Source organism: Acyrthosiphon pisum, chromosome A1 (genome assembly GCF_005508785.2).
Source record: "Acyrthosiphon pisum isolate AL4f chromosome A1, pea_aphid_22Mar2018_4r6ur, whole genome shotgun sequence".
NCBI lineage: Eukaryota > Metazoa > Arthropoda > Insecta > Hemiptera > Aphididae > Acyrthosiphon > Acyrthosiphon pisum.
This window is the reverse complement of record NC_042494.1, coordinates 41,136,702-41,137,604: the sequence shown is the minus strand read 5'-3', so window position 1 is coordinate 41,137,604 and position 903 is coordinate 41,136,702.

Here is a 903-nt window from a genome sequence, read left to right as displayed (position 1 = left end):
TCGTCCCGGTGGCTAGTAGTATGCTGTAAAATAATTGGGGTTGGTTGTGATCACAAATATAATATACACGCCTCGCATTGTATTTTTAAAAAGAAAAAAACAATTTATATGTTAATGACGGAAGGTTTTAGAAATACATTATTTTTGTTTTAAATTGAGTATTCTGGTAATAACTCACTGTGCAGATACCTATAGATTGGTGTATTTTGAAAATTAACAAAATATTAGGCACCTATATTATATGCCTATAAATGGTATGTCCAATGCACTAATTATTGCAGTACCTACCTAATTATACCTATATAGGTACATGTACTACTTTATGAAGTTATTATTATATGCGTCGCATCTATAATAGAATAATACTTAACATTGCTCTGTGGTTTTTTGAAAATCAATTGGTTGTAAGTTGTCGACCGCAAACCAAACGAAATATTGTTTTTCATTGTTGTTCATATTAAAAGAGGTAAACAATAATATTTTTATCATATGGTATCAAATATACACAATCGGTGCGCGGATATACACATTCGACGTTAATTACTCGAGAGAAAATACGTTAAATTAACAACGTGGTGGTCGTGTGTATGCGCCAAAACCAAGACGTCGAAAAACTTTTCACATTCTATATGCATGTATAGGTATATAAGTACCTATACACATGACGTTATTCGGTTGCAGCGGATGAGTATATATAATATACATATATATGGCATTACAGCGTAATAACTGTATAGATACATGCATTCATGCACATAATATCATATATATATATATATATTCATGTACGGAGATTCAGGTAGACGGCGGTGGGCTAGATGATTTAGAGCGCGTTATTTCAACAAAGGACAGTTTACAGAACCACTTAAGTCTCGCATCGCACATAAATCACACGGGCGCGCA